At 39.8% G+C, this 20,979-nt stretch overlaps 1 protein-coding gene across 2 annotated transcripts in view; it reads right to left on the minus strand.

Annotated features, from left to right (window-relative positions):
- Positions 1 to 20,979, minus strand: part of LOC145996908 (uncharacterized) — a 109,279-nt gene that overhangs the window by 85,399 nt on the left and 2,901 nt on the right. The window contains exon 1 of one of the 2 annotated variants that reach the window (XM_083133476.1): positions 15,931 to 15,965. The exons of the other annotated variant lie outside the window; for it this stretch is intronic. The gene's annotated coding sequence lies outside the window, so the exon portion shown is untranslated. Of the gene's footprint in view, positions 1 to 15,930; positions 15,966 to 20,979 lie in introns of those variants that run through there. 2 annotated transcript variants of the gene reach the window in all.

The following is a 20,979-nucleotide window of genomic DNA, read 5'->3' on the forward strand; positions in this document are numbered from 1 at the left end:
CAGTTTAAAGTGGGATTCAAATCACTGTACCATTGCCTCTACCGGGAATCGAACCTGGGACCCATTCATTACAAGGCGACACATACCCCTTGAGGCAGGCCCAGTCATTACATATTGCACGTGAACATAAAAATCACATTGATTAACTGATGAGAAGGACACATGCATTGTGGCATTGGAAAGTTGGCAGTACATTGGTTTCTTAACTGTAATAATAAACTACCTATTGTTTTACACGGAGACATACATATTTTGTTTTTTCATTGAAACACACAGCTCCGGTGTCCACAAAGCATCATATAAAAGTGGGTACCTGGAGGAAACTGGGTAGTAAAGGTGGCCAGGGACATAGTGCTGATCACATTACCCTCACCTTCAGCTGTGATCAAGAGAGTGAGGGCCCTAACTCCACATCCCCTACATGCCTTCATGGCATGGTATAAAGCACAGGGGAGCAATGTACTTGTTTTACCACTTAGACATTCGGTTACAAATGACTTGAGTGATAATGGCACGAAGAAATTATATGAAATTTGTTCTGGTCTTTTAAACCATTCCCACAGATAAAAAAGGGATTTTTTTTCATATGAGTGAACACTTTGCCATAGTGTAAAGACAAGAAACTTTCATTTTTGGAGAAGCAACCATTTCTTTGAACAACTGGAAAGGTAAACCAGATGTGATGATGTGGGTTGGAATTTCTGCCAAATATTTGTCCAGTCTATATTTCCTTGTAGATACAGTGGATCATATTAGCTACCTCATTAAGTTACGTGACTAGTTTTTTTTCTTGACAGGATGATTGGTCAAGTCTGGTTCAAGCAAGATGGAACAACAGCATGGTATTAAATTCTGGAAGTATATCTCAATCAGGAGTTCAGAGTTAAACAGACTGGATTTTAATAATCTGGACTAAATTAATAGTCCCAAACTGCGGCCATGTCAGGTTTTGGGCTTTGGCCATGGGACGCTTGCAGGTTCAAGTCTCCTGGGAGATGTGTAACAATTTCTCTCCTGAGATTTCGGAGAGTGCATGGGACAAGTGGCCGCCCACCACGATGAGGAAATTGGGGAGCTACAAATGAGTAGCATAACCCGGTCACGGAAACCTACAACAATGACTGGGGGTTCGTCATGCTGACCATATATCACTCTGCAACTGGTTGGTCAATCTTGCACCTCAACAGGTGGGAGTCAGGCTGACAGTCGGTAGGTAAGACCTGACCCTCATGGGCACCACACCATGTCTTATGTATAAATAGAGAGGATACTCACATTCATTATGTTGGCTCTATGTATGGCACTAATATACTTTGTTCTTTTTTTGTTGTTAAAATTTCCAAATATATTATAAAATAACAAATCAATATCTCTTAGTTTCAAGGTAGAGTACATGAAACTGATGTTACCTCAGGTAACAGCAAAATATGAAGAATTTCAGAAGTTGTTTGAGTAAAATAACAAAATAACTTTATTAAATACTTTAACCCTTCAAGCCGAGAGTTAAATACCCATCAGCCGCTGCGAGAGGCGGTAATTTTAAATCAGCGAAACAGCAATTTTCGCATAATGTCACAAAATTGAACATATCTTAAAAACCATTTGCTCAATTACAATGAAATTTTCCGGACTTGTAAACGAAACTTCACACTACATAAAAATGTATGAATAATGACATTTATACTATAGTAACAAAAATAATAATAAAAATAAAAATGTACATGTTGCGCTTACAAAGTACTAGTTCTGTCTTGTGTTCTTGTTAGTTTAGAAGTCCAACGTTGTGTGGTACAGTTTAAAACATGCTTCGAAACACAGTCCTACTTCACAATCTGAACACCAATAATAATAAATAACCTTCATCGTCACTTTCCTCTAAAAACGCAAAAAAAATTCGTCCGTTTCAATGCCCTTTACCGGCTCGTGCGATGCCATTTCTCAGCTGTTTTTTTTTAAATAAAGTGATGCAATCGCACATAATTTCATGTAATTGGAAGGAAAACCAACAGATGGCAGCACTTTGCAGTCTACTCTTGAGTTACATGCGTTTTCATTCATGTGGGAAAACAAGAGATGGCAAAATATGCATAATTTCGTCACTACTACAGGGGACGTATACGTGTACGTCGAACCGCCTCTAGAAGCACTATGAGGGTCCGTACAAATGTACGTTGAACCGGCTTGAGGGGTTAACTGACAATGTTTTCATAGAGTAGATATTGCAGACGGACATTTCTTCTGCGAAGCTAAGCAGGAGGTTGTTTGCGATATCATGAAGAGGTAACAACAGGAGATGGTGTTTAGCAGAAGAAACCAAGCCAAGAGAGGGAAAGGCTTCGGAGCTACAAAGGCTGGTATTTCATATGCTTGTTTAGGGGCCCCTGTTACTGCTCAGGTTTGTTGGAACAGGTCAGTGTCACCCCACTTGAAATATGGCCAATGTTTCTCTGATGGAACTAGATTTATGAATGCATTATAACCTGTCGTCCTTGTGCTATGATTATAACATAGTCCCAAACAGGAATACTGGGTACTATAACCATTTAAAGGTATCAACTCATGTGGAGAAAGAGTGAACATGTTTTTTCTTGCAGCTTCCAAGGCAGGTGTTCTAGGTTAGAATGCTGATATTGTAGTTCAAGAATTCTTGCTTCTTGTATTTCATTGATTCCTCATACATCCTCGTAACTTAACAGAGATGATGGTAATCTGGAGGAAGGGTTGGTCGCTTTTCTTAAAAAGTGGGATAAAGCAGTAAATACCGACACTAAAATGGGTTTTCATGTCACTCCCGAGGTTGTTAGGACCGTCGAAGAAGAGAGAGAGAGCTCACCTTGGAATGGTGACGTATACGATCGTAGACAGGAACACTGGATGGGAATTCACCTTCAAAGCAGCATAGGAGCGCAGACAGTCCATGGGTTTTACCCTACACTGACGGAAGTCACTAGGGGGCTGTAATAGGTCATCGATTTTTATTTGTTTTAGTTGTGTGGTTTTTGTTTTTAACATAGGGAATTTTTAATCAGTGAAGATTTTCATCGGAGTTTTTATGAGGTCACCGTTGTAACGCTATTGCGTGGGGTTTCTAATAACTAAGAACTTAACACTAACTCTTCAACTAAAAAGGCATTGTTTCGTGTCATGACATATGTTTATTATCTTAGACCTACACTATAGTACCTAAGTACTGATTGCTAGCTTCATGGCCATATCCTGATTATAGCTAATAGGCAAGTTCTAAGTGGAGAGACCACTTAGTAAAAATGGGTCTTACCCTCCAAGATAGCAGCGGCGTCAGGCAGGGCGGCCTCTCGTCGTCACACAAGCCGGCAGGACACAGACACCCAACCTCGTTTTTGCAAGAAGTATATATTCACAATACGACCTTGTCTTCGTCCTCAACCCAGCTCTTAGTGCTCCCAACCTTGTGGCTATTTTCGTAATCTGTCCATTTGGCCTTGCTGGCCCTGACGGAGGTTTTCTTGTGGTTAGGATGCCTTGAGGCCTGTCGTCAGAGCCAAGGTCTTGGCCTTGTTTATTTTTACTAAACCACCTCAACTTCCTGTTGGTCGCCTTTACGGTAACCTTGCCCTTGACTAAGAAGAAGGGGGGAGGAAGGGCCTTGTCTTTATCACACGCGTCAAGGATGAGACAAGTGTATGTGACGTAAGTCCTTACTTCCTGCTTGAGTTCTGTTTTTTACACTTCCTTAGAGGCAACGCCCTTTTATGCAGCACAATGAGCTGTACGTTACATAACGCCCCTCCTTATCTTAGATGGCCCCCATCTAAGCTAAGTATTGACATGCCCTGTATATAATATATGTGGCAGTCAAAGCTAAAATTAAAATTGAAAATATATATATATATGAATATCATGGATATGGTCTTTGAAGTACTAGCTACATTTGATATAATTACAATAATATATTGGCCTTTTGTCTGGCTAGTAATGTCCTTTAGATAGGTATCACTTTTCACTTCACTTATGGTAGTTCTTGCGCGAAGGTCTCTTGGATGCAGTGCGCAGGTCATAGTTGATGTTCTCAGCCGAAGGGGAGAATGTGGTGCTCCGTAGTTGAGTCCATCAAGTTGAAGATTCTTGTAGAGTCAAGGAAGTCCTCTCAGGGGTGACTTGTCCCGGGCCCTGGTCATCTTGGGGAATAAAGATGTCCATACTCTGAAACTTATGTGTCATTAGTAAGTGAAGTTTATTCTAGAATACTTTCATAAATGGGACATTTCGGTGCTTCATAAGATGGAGCTCTCATGGTATTTGTTTTCATGCCCACCGGAACAGAGGTGGGTTTCAATGGCTTCGATTTTCTGCAATGGACCTTGTATAGGATCCATGCTATGATAAGGAAGACTATACCAGTCATAATGCTCAACCAGGCATGAGTAGGAACTAGTGATATTGGGTCTCCATTCAAGTGTTGTGTCTGATGACTGACCATGGTGCATGCAGGTTTGTCAATTAATTCGGTTGTACATTCATAGTTAGTGATGTTTGTGGATTGATAATTTATCCAGTGGATAGGAATAAAATTAGAGATTTGTGCTCTTGACTGATTGGGTAAAATGCAAGGAAATTGTGCTTGATAACACCTAGAAAAGACGCAGAGTGTACATTGACAACCAAGTTGTACAACTAATGTGCCATAGGGAGAGTTCCTCTTGAAGCTAAATAAGATGCTTTCACATTTCACGTTGATCTCTTCATCCATTGGTGAGAGTACTAAATAAGTGGAAACATTTAGTAATACAGGTAGATTAACCATCGAGTCAGTGTGACAGTGTAGGGGACAGTTTCGTACGACAGAAGGTACATTCTCGCTAATAATTGATCTAACACATTGGTGTTCTGTAGTAACTACATTCCTAATCGGAGAGATGAAGCATAACGTGTCTGTGGTTAAGGTACATAAATGATCGAAATAGGTTTGATCGATTTCATCGAAAATAACTGTATCCTTTACTATTTGCACTTGACATATTTGATCGTTATGCTGGAAGGGCAGGGGTTTTAGATCAAATATCCTAATTCTGGAACGTCGTTGGATTAGCGGTATTTTCAATGCAATGAGGGCATATGTGGGCCCAATAGTGCATTCGAGTATAGGTGTGTTGTAATACTGTCCGAGGTTATCAGAAGGTATGGCTAGAGTATAGTTATAATTCCGTAATTTACTGGTGAGAGCTTGAATATGTTGTAACAGAATGTGAAATGGTAACAGAGCAGGATGAATCTTCCTATTCTGACAAGCGGAAATTAACATAGTTAGCATTTGGGGATGAATGTTTAGTGCAAGCTCCTTAATATCTATCCAGTCACCGGCAGGGAATTGTCGTATTCTGGTTTGGATTCTGTTGATATCTGGATCCTTCAGGAAAAGTGAGCGAATGTGGGTTTTGGAAGCTAAGAAATAACTCCACCCTTGTAATGCGGGTTCAGTAGCAATCGTGGTATTTCCTAAAGAAAAGGGTAAATTTTCCCAATCAACAATCTCAGTAAAGGCTGCATTGTACTGTAAACGGTACAGCAGAGGAACAGAAGTTGTATATAAGATAGGGGGATCTATTTCTGTCATATAAATTCCCGGGGTGACAAAGGTTTTCATTGATAAGCCATTAATTGGTATAATTGAATGTACTAAGATTGTCAGCACGGCTAGTCATGCTGTCATGCTCATGTGTATCGGGTTATGCGCTGGTGTGAACGTACGTGGTAGAGGTCGTGGTGTTTTGGGGTTTTTGGGTGTCAGTTGCACCTTGTCATTATGAAATAGTACACTTGTAGAAGCAGTTGGGGCTTTCTGATTAGGTTTGTGTTGGCAACAACTTTCCTTATATCTCTTGATTATCCAAATTAAAAACACAAGAACTAATATTAAAATCATTATAACTATTGAGTAATCAATGATTGTATGGAATACTTCCTGTGAGGGTTCCAGTGCTTCTGAGGGTTGGACTTGTTTAAAAGCAATTAACTGTGTGGCCAATAAGCGATATTTGTATATCAACCATGCTGTGATTAGAGTGAGTGCTACATTCCAAATTAGACTAAACGAAATTTTGGAAAGGTTTCCCTTATAGATGTCGGTGTCTAAATCGTCAATTAATTCATTATTTTCCTCAGGCGGTTCTGTTTGAGTTGTTATCTTTAGAAATGGTATTTTTGTGGGCCACTTTGCGTCTAGGCAGTCGTTGAAATGGTTAAACTCGGCTGCCTTACTACCAGAAAATAATACATCTATTTTCATCGTCGGTATTTTGCCCCACGAGGCTGGCAGAATATGATAACTATGCAGCTCGTCGCTCGTTTCACTAGAGCAGGGGAAAGTTCTAGGAATATGAGTTTCGTCTGTAATTGACAATGAGCAATTACATGGCAGGGTGACTTCCAAAGCTCCGGGTTCAGTTTTGTAAGTGTCGATTATGATGTCATTGCCGTTGCATTCTCCTTTAATCTTGGGCGGTGGGTTGGTGATTACGTAATGATCCTGCGATACTTCCGTCACGATTACGTTACTTCCTTCGTAACATTGATACATGCAATGGCCAGCTAACTCACTAATAGTCGCTCCTTGGCGGATCTTTTGTGCACAAGAAGAACCTAAAGTGGCATCGTGACCGAATCGTGGTAAGTAACACATTGGCGAATTGTGTGGGTCGCAGGTGGCCAAAAAGGTCCCTGACAGGACTCGAACCGAAGTTGGACTTGTTGCCGAGTATAATGGCGGATGGATAATGTTGCAAGTGCTATTTAGCCAATGAAATGGAACCGTAAGAAATTCTTCTAGGATAGGGTTTTCACCTATTTTCGTGATCGGAATTTTTAATGTGACTACTACTTGTTTAGGTGAAAACAAGCAATGAGCTAATGGCACTGTATAGTATTTCATTAGATTAGTAGTAGGTATAGCTAACTGATATCCCTTTACTGCTAAGGTGAATTTTAGTTGTTTCAGGTCTCGTTTTAATGTTTGAGGTCTGATTAGATATAACGGAATTTTGTTTGCGAAACATGACGTTCTTAATTCTCGTATCTCGGAATTAATCATAGAGCTTAACAAGAGCTGATGCAATAATAGAGATCTTAAAGCCATTATATTCAAGTTTTGAGTCGTCCTATTGGTGATTTTGGCCAATTCTGTCAATTTATTTCCAAAACTAGTTTTTAGTAAATTTACTTGAGTTTCAACAGTAATCAGCGTGTCGTTTGTCTGTTGAATTAAATTACGAATTTGCGTTTTTAATAAGTGTACTTTCTGATGTTCATTTTTGAGACTAGACGTGACCTTATGTATTTCAGCGTTAAGAGTGTGTTCATTCACCAAAAGTTCATGGAATTGGTTCTCACTCAAAATACCGCAGCACCAGTTAGCAAAGTTTCCAATGAAATTTAGTCCAAGTCCACGTTTAGCTCTGGAATACTCCTCAGGAGGTGGAGGAAATTCAACATATGTATTATTCAAATGAACACTAAATAAGTGTTGAAATTCACTTACCATTTTGTCCAAGGAATGAAATATTTCTACCTCGTGGTTTGTTTCCACGTAATTTACCTTATCCTTTTTAGCGAAGTTCATCATAGAATAGTCAACAATATCTTGGTCGGGTAGAGACTCCATGTAGGTAAGGGGGACGCTTCCTTCATAGAGGATGACCTTGGTATTGTATGGTATTGTATGACCCGCGTTTCTTGGAAAAGGGGAAGGGGTTCGGGGCCCTCTGTTAGGATTTCGTTCGAAATTCCTATGATTATTTCCTCTAGAACCACGGTCTTGCATTGAAAAAGATCCACGTCCTCGATTGGTGGAATATCTTTCATTTGAAGGATATGAACCCCTATTTGGACAAAAACGCGCATAGTGAAATTTTGATCCACACGAGTAGCAAGCTCGATCATTGTTCCTACTGTTATTGCCGTTATTAGCTCTACCTCGGAAGGAATTAGAAAAACCTCTACCTCTATTGGAACCTCTGTGTGTGTTTGAAACTGGAGGGTTGTTTTGTCTCTCACGGTCAGCGTTTCGAGATTCTTCCATCGTGTGTACATATCTCGTTTCACTTCCCGATCTTCCGTTAAATTCTTTCTGCTTGTCATTTGAACCTTTGACAACCTGTGCGTAAGATCGCGAAGCGATGTCTGCTTGCCGTTTTGCGCGTTCCAAAAGTCGCAAATTAGCCAACAATTCATCTAGTGTTTGTGCTTTCATTGTTACTAACTTTTCTGCGTCTTGTGCTGGCAAGCCATTACAAACAAAATTTATTTTCCCGTCATCATTCATATTAGGATCTGCTCGCTTGCACATTTTTAGCACATCGTAAAAATAATTCTCTATCGACTCGTTGGTTTGTTTCTTTCTTGCAGCTAAATCTAGATAAGCTTGTCCGACCGGTAAAAGTGGTTGAAAAGCCTTAGTCAATGCTTCTTCGACCTGTGGAAACCCTTCTAGACCTTCTAACGTGGCGCGATTCAAATCCCAGTAAGCCAACGCGCTTTTCTTTAAATACGCAGGCAGAAATGTGACCTTTTGCGCATCGGTCCAACCTAAAATGGAAGAAACTCTCTTATATGTATTGAAAAAGTCTGTTATACTTTCTCCAGGGTCAGCGTTAAAAATATCCGGTTGGATCGACGGAATCCTAGCGTAAGAACACATAGCGGAGTTTGACGTAGGATCTGGCATTTCGAATATATCACTTTCGGTAGGTAGCGGTGTATGTATTGCTTCCTCCGAACAAGCAGGGAGAGGACACGTAACGGTGGCAGTAAGCAGGGGTTTGCGTTCACCAGTCGTCTGTTGACGTGTGAGAACCATTAAACCTACATAATTCCGGACAATGAGCAAAGCGGACACCTCAAGACAAACCAAAGCGGAACCAATACGACAGAAAGCGACAAAAAGAGGAATAACACTTTTGAACCAAAGACCGCCAACAAACCACAAGAGACAACACGGAACCTAGAATGAAAGTATCTAGACAACCAATTTTGGGGTTGGGGGGTAAAAGGGGTATAACTGGGATCGGCCCTCCGCTGAATAAAGCAGAGATCGCACCTCCACCAAATGTAACGCTATTGCGTGGGGTTTCTAATAACTAAGAACTTAACACTAACTCTTCAACTAAAAAGGCATTGTTTCGTGTCATGACATATGTTTATTATCTTAGACCTACACTATAGTACCTAAGTACTGATTGCTAGCTTCATGGCCATATCCTGATTATAGCTAATAGGCAAGTTCTAAGTGGAGAGACCACTTAGTAAAAATGGGTCTTACCCTCCAAGATAGCAGCGGCGTCAGGCAGGGCGGCCTCTCGTCGTCACACAAGCCGGCAGGACACAGACACCCAACCTCGTTTTTGCAAGAAGTATATATTCACAATACGACCTTGTCTTCGTCCTCAACCCAGCTCTTAGTGCTCCCAACCTTGTGGCTATTTTCGTAATCTGTCCATTTGGCCTTTCTGACCCTGACGGAGGTTTTCTTGTGGTTAGGATGCCTTGAGGCCTGTCGTCAGGGCCAAGGTCTTGGCCTTGTTTATTTTTACTAAACCACCTCAACTTCCTGTTGGTCGCCTTTACGGTAACCTTGCCCTTGACTAAGAAGAAGGGGGGAGGAAGGGCCTTGTCTTTATCACACGCGTCAAGGATGAGACAAGTGTATGTGACGTAAGTCCTTACTTCCTGCTTGAGTTCTGTTTTTTACACTTCCTTAGAGGCAACGCCCTTTTATGCAGCACAATGAGCTGTACGTTACACCGTAAGTTTTTTACCTTTTCTATCCTCAACTTATGATTTGACAACTTGGTACCATGTTTAGCACCTAAAGTTTTTTATTTTATTTACCTGACGAAGGAAGTACTACAGACTTCCGAAACGTCATTTTGAACCATTCCTACTCACTCACGTAAGTTATTTATACATTTTTATACGAAATAGTAGCATGTTGTCATAGCTGGTATGGTAGAAACGTTTATATCCAATGTGAATTCAGGAACTCTAACGAAGGAGAAGCTGTGCTGAGAACGAAGCATTTAATTATGATAGGCAAAAATAACACAGAAAATGCGGAGGAAACTAATGTATAAGCATTGGTTCTTCAAAGCAGTGCTATATCATCTGCACCTCATGTTGTACCTGGAGTTCTCGGAAATTATTTGAAAATAAAGCAATTGAAATTGACCTGTACTTGAAAAGCTGGGGCAGGAGAAAATTGCGAACATATCATTGCCGTTCTTTCTCGAAAGAGGAAGGCTAGTTTAATAATAATATTCATGATTTCATGACGAGGCTATTCTCACTGACAAAGGGCATCGTACTGAATGAAACAGCAACATTTTCTTTTGTTACATTTGACATTAATTCATTCTCAAACTATTTTTATCTTCTATCTTAATCGACTTTCACCTGTTTCAAATTTCACACATACATAATACATGGATGCAATGGGTAAGATGCTTCATGACGTTTCAAAAAAAAAAAAAACAACTTTAATTCATAAAGTACAATTTAAAACTTTATTCAGCAGCAAGAGCAGACTCGTGCATTCTTCGTAATTTTCTTGCCGAATTACAGTGTTATCTCCCATGTTAATCTTCTGTCAATCAATTACATTTTCCCCGATTTATTTACAAATCTCATTTTGTTGATTCCACGGGGTGGAAACACATGAAAACGTTTTAATTGTTCTGACCCATAAAACGATTTAAAGCAGAAAAAAACCTTAACAGTAGACTTTACTCTCTCGCACATTCCCCATGCTTTAAACAACTTCAACACAACATACCCTACATAGAGTATTTCCTGTTAATCCCATCAGATAGCATATTGGTTAATTTTAAGCGTGAATAGCTCTGGAGCCTCGAGACAAAACATAGGCGCCTGTTGCCAGCTGCTCGAACACACCCCTCTGACCGGTTTGTAACTGGAGGAAGGGGAAGAGGTGGTGGAGCGGCGCCAGTGCAGTTAAACAAGTCTTATCAGAAGTGTGCTCATTCCAGGCCAAGTCGCAGAAAGAAAGAAAAAGGGGGGGAGGATCACTGATTAGATGCTCTCCATGCTGTCATGTCAATGTTTCGGACATATGAGCAAGAGCAAGATATCAGATGCCTGGAATTAAAGAAAAAGGGTTGAATCTTTCAATTACTGCATACCTGTGCACAGTGGCACATTAATGAGCTCCTATGGGGGGGGGGGGAATATGGTCCTTTTTTTTCCCATTTTACTACCCTTAATCTACGTTCTTTGAATGTGCGTATTCAGGTTCAAAAGCAACAACGTAATTTTAGGCATCAGAGGAAAGGAGACATGAGATCGCTTATCGCCATTATGGTAATTGGTTAAGATGTCTTGTGTAAGGGGCTCACACTTCCACATGAGCAAGAAAATAGGGGCAGAAATACTTGGCACTTTTCAGTAATTACAAGATTAGTGATGATACCATAGGGGGCATGAGAAGGAAACCCCCCACCTTTGGAAATGAGAAAAAGGTGAAGATAGTTTCCCAAGTACTTTGCACCATGCCATGATGCGTGCACGCGCGCGCGCACACACACACACACACACACACACACACACACACACACACACACACACACACATATATATATATATATATATATATATATATATATATATACTGCTGGACAATGAAAACCGGACACTTTAATATTTGACATCTGAATTGCAATAACAGCTCGCAGGTATATTACAGAATGTTCGGCAGATCATGTAGTACCATATGCACCATTCATAGGCTCGGACTTTGTTTATGCATTCGTACTTAATTCAGTTTCTGCAACATTTAGTTAGCCCTTGTACCAGAGCTTTTATCGACCCATTGCGTTATCACAAAAAATGCAAGTGTCCGGTTTTTTTTGTCCAGCAGTATATATATATATATATATATATATATATATAGAGAGAGAGAGAGAGAGAGAGAGAGAGGATGTGTGAGATGGTGTCAGCACCATACTCCGGCTGCCTTTACCCCACATATTTTCGATTTTTGCCAATTTGAAGATAATGTGATCAGCACCATGCTTGAGAAGCCTCCTTGCTCTTTTGGCCCAAGTACACATTTTAATGGCATTTAGATGTGCACTAAATTTGGCTGCTCTCAGAAAACATTGCCACACCCCTTGTTTATTCACTCATTTTTCCTGGTCCCATCACTTTACAACATAGGAGTTATGCAATATGCATAGAGAAAACATTTTCTGCCTCAGATAGAAGAATCATTTATCCCAAATTCGAACCCCCCCCCCCAACACAAGTGATTTGACACAGCCTCCCCGATGGCGCAGTGGTAGCGTTGTTGCCTTGTAATCAAGGGCTCCTGTGTTCGATTCCTGGTGGAGGCACATAGTAGTTCGGATGCCACTTTAAACATTAGGTCCAGTCCCGATTAGCCTTGCTGTGCATAAAGTGGACTTAAAAACACCAACTCAATCAAACAATTGATTTCACAAGAATATATTTTCGTCAATTATTAAAATATCGCCCTATTTGCCCATGGAAAAAAAAAAGATCACTTTAGCTTGTGCATTTTCAGCTTCATTCTGATAACCAAATGATATAGCATCCGTGAAAAAAATTCAGATTAAAAATAATCGAACTAGATCCAATCATAATTCCTTATGAATCTAAAAGAATTTCCATTGAAGAAAAAGTGCCGTTGTTATCCAGTATGGCAAATCCTTAACTTTTTTTCATTTTCAACGTTGCAAACAAGAATAGAGAAAAAGTTTTTCAAAGTCCCCCTGTTCTTTTCGTTCCTGTCAACTAGGAAGGATTCCGTAAATGTGTGGGCATAGAAGCGAATGGTGATCAAGTCCTGTTGTCAATTTTCAACTAGCGTTTTTGTGGAGAGAAAGGGCAAACAAAGACAGGTATCAGTCACACACATTGTGTCGAAACTCTACGGAAGGCATCATTTAGAGAGCATCTGTTTCGCAACAGTACGTTTGTTGGCTGAACCTGCGGCAGAAGGATTGGTCCATTTCATCTTCACGGGGAATGCAAGAAGTGCCGTTTTCCCTTCTTATTCCTCAAGGGAGGTATGACAAATGCAACTTGTGCACCTCCTCCCCTCTCCTGGGAACCATACCTCTTCCCTCCCTCATCTAGTACAAAAACCTAACTTCTGGAAGTTCAAGGTCCCATGGGGAATGGGAAAACAAGAAAAGGGAGGGAAGGAGAAGTAGCGTGGTCAACAGAACAGGTTTCTGGCAAAATTTTAAAACATCGTCTTGGCTCGGAGAATATATAAAGCGGGAATCGGGAGTTAGAGCAAACGTAAGATCAAGGTGAACATCCTATTATTTATCGTGGTCTTTTGCAGGGACCTGACTGGATGAACGTTTTAAGCGGGAATACGTATAACCCGGAAATGTAAAATCGGGGTTTCACTGTACTTGCACACAAGAGGTTTCAGAAATGTATTCATCTCCAAAGTTAAGGATCGATTTAATGACACCTGAGTGGCTAGGGTTAGGGTACAAAATTAACACTAATTTAGAAGGTTCCTTGATGTGTTTTATGATTCAGATAAATCTTGCTCGAACACACTAAGTTGGCAACAGTACTACAGCTGGCCTACTCTTTCAATTGAGAATTCTGGCATTAGATTGCAGAATGAGCATGCTAGAGTGCCACACACGTAAATTTGCCGTTGCGTAGAAACGAATTTTCGTTTCGTCTCCCTCTCTCTTAGCATCATGTGTTCTACCCTGCTCGAAAACCTTCGCTATTGTTGCCACATTGTCATTCCATTCCTGGACACACTCGCGCAAACATCATTGAAAACAATTGCATAGCGCTCCAGCTCGCGGTTCCCACCGTTCGGTAGGGACGCTAATGTGGCAATATAGCACGGCGTAGTGCTTGCTTCTTTTATGCAGTGCATGTTCATTGGCTAGCTAGTAACTAGTGTTGCTAACTGTAATAATGAAGCACTATTTCTGTCACGGAAGGGGAAAAGGCAGGTAAAGTGGTGGTGAGTTTTGTTGGATTGGAAGCACCATATTTTTATTTTATACTAAGTATTTGACCGGTTTGACGTTGTGTGCGTGTATTGCGTGTGTGTATGTAAAAGTGTGTGTTTGCTAATGAACGTTAAATTCCATAATGCCTCCAGTTCTGTCGAAGTTGAAATCAAAAACCTTGCATAGCCAAGCTCGGGAAATTCTAAGCAACGTGCACGAGTTCATGAAGGAGGAAGCCAGTCATGGTGTTAGCATCCCAATAAAGCATTTTGGCAAGAGAGCAGCGAACAGCAGCAACAAATTGTTCATATTTCATAATTTTGGAATTATTCAAAATAAATAAATTATGAGGCTCCAACATCATTTCAACTCTGGCTCCGGCACGTGTTCTTGTAGAAATTGCATAGAGGAGGCTGTCATTTTTGCTGCTTTAATGCGATACATATTGTTTTCTGTGTTAAAATTGCCATGCTTTGATGGGTGACCAAGTTCATAGCAGGGCCGGCGGAAGGGGAGGGCGAACCGTCCCATCACCCAGAGCGGCAAAATTTGAAGAGAAGAAAAAAATAAGCCTATTGAAAACTGTGATCAAGCAAGATATTCTTTTGCGCTGAATAGTATTGAAATAGCATAAGAAGTCTCATTATTTATTTTATATTTTGATGTTTTAGTTAGGAATATATTGATTTTCAATTTTCCGTTGCTGCGTAATGACCGGGGGGGGGGGGGGGGGGTCGAAATAGAGCGGCATCTGCCGCCACCTCCCAGGGAGGCAAAATGACTAGCGCCGGCCCTGGTTCATAACAAAAGAAAAAGCCGCGCAGCTTATCGTCTAGTGGCAGTATATGTACTTGTTATTGTTGTGGAAGCCGGCATCCTTTGTAAATGTACAACAAAGGCAACCGACTGTCGCCGATCTCAGAGAGGAAATAATAATACTGCTTCAGGAGGAGTGTTATGGTGCAATTGTAGCGGTTTAACACGTTGGCATGTTATTATCTGCCGTTGCAGTTCCATACCAGTGTATACGGGTTTTGGAAGTGAAAAGTTAGAACGCCACCAGTGCATTAATGCAATGAAAAATAATATATATATTTTTTTATTTTGTTTGAAATCACTCAAATAAGGAATCGTATGAAGAAGTCTTCTTTGCAGCATTTTTGGTAATTTTACTTATGTGTTAGTTCATATTTTGCGAATTTTTAGTCCATATGTATGTAGCTACATACAAAGCCACTTGTTAGTACATATTAATCCTAGTCCTGGTATAATGCATGACGTTTAAAACTCAACGTTAGATAGACCTGAATTCTCTAATTTTATTGTTGTACGTAACAGCTGTGCATCGGCGCACTGCAGCGATTTTTCTACCTGCTCCATTAGCAACACTGCTTCTTTAGTTGTTTCGCGCATCGCACGGCAGAATTATCTGCGCTGGACTCTACCTCCAAACTGAACAGCACGAGATGTGCCAAACTCTGTCATCTGCTAGATCCCATCCCATGGATTCTGCAGGCCAAGTCCAGGCTGCCAAGTGACAAAGAGCAACACTATTCATTGTAGTTCTCTCTAAGAGCTTTATTAGTTCGAGTTTCTTCAAGAGGGTGTGTGGATAAATCACTGAGAAGGTTGTAAAAAAAACAAAAAAACATATTTGGTGAAATTACTGGTGAGTAAAATATTACTTTACTTTACTTTACTCAAATAAGACCACACATATGACAGTTTGGTGACCGAATGCGTTAACTGATCAACATCTGATCCCAACACCAAACTTTCCACGGCATGGATGGATAACACTGGGGAACAAAAAAAAGATTTTATTTTGTGGCATAAAGTTTAATAACACTTTCAGCACACAAATCAGCTGTGATTGCCAATTGTAAGATTGGTTCAGTTGAATTGACTCCAGTTATAAAAATAAACACACCATTTAAAATGTAGGAGGTAAAATTACTCCACGCTTTTCTCGGTAATATCAAAATTTGATAATGAGCTGCAATTCCCATTAAGAAACTTATTTATTTATTTGTAAATTGTTGCTAGGCAATATATCTCTTAATGTTGAATTTTGTAGTATAACTAAGCGAAATGCGTTTAATGTGAATACATTGGAAATATGAGTTCCTCACGTAGTAAGTGTTTCAATAACCCAAATGTTTTTTTGCTATATATGTAGAATATATTGTCTACCATCACAGAGAAGAAATATCACACATGTAGTGAGAGATTTGTATCAGGCTTATTTTGCCAAAAATCTGGGACAACAGAATAAAAAATGGGTTCCACATATAGTTTGCAAAACGTGTTTGGAATCACTTCGTTATTGGGGCCAAGGCGGACGAAAGCGACTCAAATTTGGAGTGTCCATGACATGGAGTGAACCAGAAAATCATGTTAATGATTACTGTTTTTGTGTTGTGAATGTTAAAGGCATGAATAGATTCAAAAAGCGTAATTGGGTGTACCCTAATGTAGAGTCAGCAAAGCCGCCAATACTGCAGTGAAAATTTACCTTTACCAGTATGTACCTTTTCGCAAAATATCGACGATGACGTTGAGATATCAGATGAAAGTGCTAGTGACAATAAAAACGAAAGTGATTTTGAAGGATGTAGTTCTACACCGCAAGCGTTCTCCCAAAGCGAACTGAATGATTTGATTCGTGACCTAAATTTGTCAAAAAAAATCATCTTAGATTCTAGCATCGCGACTAAGAGTAAAACATTGTCTTCAGTCTGGTGTTACTGTAACATCATATAGAACAAGAGAACACAATATTCTTCCTTACTTTAGTGAAGACAATGATCTTGTGTATTGTAACAATATTCCTGAGCTTTTGCTGCTGTTAAGTCTATCAACATATCGCCCAGAGGATTGGCGTTTATTTCTGCACAGTTCTAAAAGAAGTTTGAAATGTGTTTTACTACACAATGTTAATAAACATCCTTCAGTTCCTATCGGACACTCAACAATGCTTAAGGAAGAATACCAAAACATAAAAATTGTTTTAGAAAAAATTGAATATGCTGAACATAAGTGGCTCGTGTGTGTGGATTTGAAGATCGTGAATTTTTTACTAGGACAGCAAAGTGGATACACAAAACATCCCTGTTTCCTATGTTTGTGGGATAGTCGTGCTAGAGAAAAGCATTAGACGATAAAAGTTTGGCCCCCAAGGGAAAATATTACAGTGGGAAAAGCTCAACCGCTGATAGATAGGGACAAAATCATCCTTCCGCCACTGCATATTAAACTTGGGTTGATAAAACAGTTTGTCAAGGCCTTAGATACAAGTGGTGATTGTTTCACATATATATACCACACTTTTCCAGGACTAAGTATTGAAAAATTGAAGGCAGGAATCTTTGACGGACCACAAATTCGTACACTTATAAATGATGCCAATTTTACAACTTGCATGTCTTACATCGAATCTAAGGCCTGGCTGAGCTTTGTGTCCGTCGTCAAAAACTTTTTGGGGAACCACAGAGCAGACAACTACCGCAATATAGTTGGAAATATGTTGAAAAATTTTGAGAAATTGGGAGCTAATATGAGTGTGAAGATACATTTTCTATATAGCCACATTGACAGGTTCCCTGAGAATCTTGGTGATTTTAGTGAAGAACAGGGAGAAAGGTTCCATCAGGATATAAGGATAATGTAAGAAAGGTACCAGGGACGGTGGGATGGCCACATGATGGCCGACTACTGTTGGAGCTTACAGAGGGATTGTCCTAAAAAGAAATACAGCAGGAAATCGTATAGAAAACGTTTCACAAAGTTTGTTACTTCATTGTGTACATATTTTCTTAATTATTATGATCAAAGGCCTATATAAATTTATTTTTATAATAATGATTGAAATCACAAAAAGAAATATTAAATTGTTGTTGGAAGTTCATTTATATATGTATATCTTCAGTTTCCGCCATTTTGGTTTAGTTGCATTTATTTCATAAATTAGAGCCAATTCAGGAAATATATTATTATATCATTATTCAGCAGCATGAAATCGCCCTAAATTAGCTGTCAAACACTGTGCCGCAATTTCACTGTTCCCCAGTGTAATCTTTGTTGAGTGTCCATTCATCTATTGCAACTGTTCGTTACTGATTCTAGTTGTAGAGTTTAACAAAAATTGGTTGAAAAGCGACATAAAAGAAGAAAAATACAAATACAGTAGACTCGCAATTATCCGAGCTACTTGGGACCGAGACCACCTCGGATAATATGGAGATAATGTGCAAATAGGTCGTAAATGACGAAACAACACTTAAAACTGTATAGTAATAATTTATTACTAGTACAACATAAATGAGAAGATTACCTTTTCAAAAAGTCTTTCATATTTTTTGGACTAACCTCTATCCTCTCTTCAACGCTGTGATGTAACGCCAAAGCTGCAAGGAGAGTAGATCAAGCGGTGTAGACTCTTCTTGCTGTTCAATGTAGGCTATAGCAGCTTCGATCACCTTCAGTGGCTCAGAATGTGATATTTTCGGGGGGTTCTCATCGGTGTCGTGCTCCTCGTAATTTTCTTCAAGATTGATGACCATATCAACAATAGCGTTGTCAGTCAGCTCCATTTGTTGATCTTGGTTACAAGACTCGAAGACTTCTTCATTTTCAATTTGCGTTTCCACTGGTAGCTCATTAGCTAGCTGGACAAGTTGAGAGACATTTTCATTGCACGATTACGAAAAGTTTTGTTGGATTTCTCCAAGCCAAACAGCTTTCTCCATGATCTTTGAAGTGTTGAGTTCTTAACTTCATCCGACGCCGTCGCAATCCAATATGAAACATCTCTCACCATTATTTTTTTTCAGAGCTTCCGTTATGGCCATCCCTTCATTCAATCTGGAAATCAACACCTGAAGAAGCCTCCGCCGGTAGTTTCTTTTCATAGTCTCAAGAACGTCTTGATCCAGGGGCTGTATTAGTGAGATCACATTAGGTGGCAAGAACATGGCTTTAATATCGCCGCTACAAAGTTCGTTGGCATCTGGGTGCGAAGGTGCGTTATCCAACAACAATACTGCTTTTCAAGGAAGTTTTTTTCTTATTAGAAACGCCTCAACCACAGGAACGAATTCCCTGAAAAACCAGTCATTAAAAAATGTGCCATCCATCCACACACTTTTTTCATTTCTGTACATGGTGGGAAGACAATTGACATTAACGTTTTTAAATGCTCTTGGGTTTTTTGACTTTCCAATCAGGAGGGGTCTTAACTTAAGGGAAGGCAGATGCGTTGGCACAGGCTAAAATGGTCACTCTTTCCTTACTCTTCATGAACCCTGGAGCGTTTTTTTCTGATTTTGCTGCCAAAGTCTTGCTAGGAAGCATTCTGAAGTTCAGCCCTGTCTCATCATAGTTGAAGATTTGATCCGATGTCAGTCCGTCAAGCAAAACAACTTCTTTCATTTTTGATTGAAATTCAGCAACTTCAGATGAATTAGCTGACAAATTTTCTCCAGTAATGTTGAGCTGTCTAATGCCGTATCTCTTCTTCCATTTGTCCACCCATCCATCGCTTGCGGTAATACCTTCTTCGCCATCGTAAAACTTTTTTTGAAATGCTATTGCCTTAGCTTGCACCATAGGACCACTTACTGGACTTCCCGCACCTCGCAGATGTGAAAACCACAAAAATAAAGTCTCGGATGTCTGCTCATATTCACCTTTCTTCATTGTTTTCCCTGCTAAACCACTGACCCCGCTCACACATTGTCTCACCCACTTTTCAATGTCCTTCCACTTACGTCTCCAATCTCCAACAGTCACTTCCTCGACTCCATAATCAGCAGCAACCTTTTTAATAGACTCACCTTTATACAACATTTTTCTTGTGTTGAATTTTGTTTCCAGAGAAACCACACACCTTTTCCGATTGCCACTCATACTACATTACTTGCTTAGAATAGGCATACACAGATTTAAACACCACCGTAACAATCGGATACACTGACAATGTAATGAACACGTGCAGCGTGGATAGTGACTTGACTCCAACTTACTAGTAAACAAACAGGGGGGTGGGTTATGAAGCACGATGTTTTCCAACCACTCCCTCGATTAACCTGGAGCCTCAGTTAATCACGAGTCTACTGTACTTACATTTCAATAATATATATATGTCTCAGCCTACATATCAAATTTCAACAACAATAAATTTTATTGGACTTACAGCTTACACGTGGCTGTTTACGCCCAGCTAAATGTCAAATATTTGCAAATCTCGTTGCAAGGTTGATATCTACAGGTTTGTGTCCAGATGCCATGCACTACTTTTGTGCTGATATGGGAAGTATCCGAGGTTCACGTTTTTACATTACGGCTAAAACACGTACAACCACAGTAACAATCTAATGATGAATCAGTACCGAATATACTGTCCTGTTCACAGTTGCAAACTATGTACATGTGTATCCGGTGCATAGATAAACACAGTCGTCAGAGAGCTTGTATTACTACTACTTATATCCCTGTATTTTCAAACATTTTTGCCACTTGCCTCATAATGCCCTGAATATACTATATATGTGTTGCTTACCTTTGGAATTTTGAGTTATTTCATTTCTACTTTGTCATCTGTTCAGTTTGTCACAGACAACTAGTATCAGAAGGACGAAGTGGATAAGGCTAAATTGTAGATGCCAAGAGAAAAAATTCCATATGACCACTTTTACTTGAATTCGATTTTCATTTTACCATTTTTGGTATCGTTTGTTTACTTCCTGTTAGGTTACAGAATGTGTTTGTTTGTTTTGTTTTACGGTACATAATGTGGCTGATTGTAGCTATGTCATTTTTCACAGAATATGTGTGTTTCTGGCAACCCTGGAACGCGTCGCTCCACGATGGGATATGACGTCACAAATGCAATCAAATGTTGTGTGTGGTTGCCAGCATTCAGGTGGCAAAACGGGCTTCTTTGAACAACTGTAGCGCCGAAACGACGCACCAATGAGAA

This window comes from Lepisma saccharinum, chromosome 13 (assembly GCF_977018435.1).
Source record: "Lepisma saccharinum chromosome 13, izLepSacc3.1, whole genome shotgun sequence".
NCBI lineage: Eukaryota > Metazoa > Arthropoda > Insecta > Zygentoma > Lepismatidae > Lepisma > Lepisma saccharinum.